Here is an 811-nt window from a genome sequence, read left to right as displayed (position 1 = left end):
GGAATCATACCTCTAAAGACATTTCCTGTAACGCTATGTTACTGAGCACGCCGTGTCCGTTTGTGAATCATTTTTCGCGCAATAACGCGCGAACGGTTTTGCCACTGCCCAATCAGAGTCCAGCATCCTGAGTCACTTCCCCTTCTCATTGGTCAATTGGCGAATCATGACGTTGGTAGACAGACTGAAACCGAAAGAAATCGGAAGAGGAGGGCTGGGTTCCATGAATGGGGCACTTGTTCGCTGTCCCCTATTGAAAGAAAAGTAGAACCAAAGGTCGCGTTTGTGTCAGGGACCATTGTAATCCCCTCAAGACCGTGGCTTTCGAGTGTGACGTACCTTGTTAGTCCCTAGCTTCGAGCATAGTTCAACTCTACCAAATTGGTGGCGCTGTCGAAGAGTATGACGTCGTTTGTTTACTAACAGGGAGTGGCCTAGTAGTGAGGGAGACGGAGAAGTCATCTGTTCCGGCAAAAACGTTTAGTGAATCAGCACCTTTCCACACCCTCGTCCTCCAGCCTCACACCCTCTCCAACCGTTCACGCCGGAAGCAGCCCAAGACCTTGAAAGACCAAGACTTTAATGTCGGAACACGTTATGGGTGAGGTCCGTCATCTGCTCTCTGTAACCATACACAGCCTTTGAAAATAGACAGCTCCCTGTTTGTAAACAAATGACGTCATAGTGCTCGACAGCGCCACCAATTTGGTAGAGTTGAACTACACTCGGAGCCGGGGGCGAACAAGGTTGCGCCCAAAAACAACGGTCTTTGAGGGGATTATGGTGGTCCCTGCAACAGACGCGACCTTCG

The sequence above is a fragment of the Ornithodoros turicata genome, chromosome 1, assembly GCF_037126465.1.
Source record: "Ornithodoros turicata isolate Travis chromosome 1, ASM3712646v1, whole genome shotgun sequence".
Taxonomy (NCBI): domain Eukaryota; kingdom Metazoa; phylum Arthropoda; class Arachnida; order Ixodida; family Argasidae; genus Ornithodoros; species Ornithodoros turicata.
Note: the sequence above shows the minus strand (reverse complement) of the source record.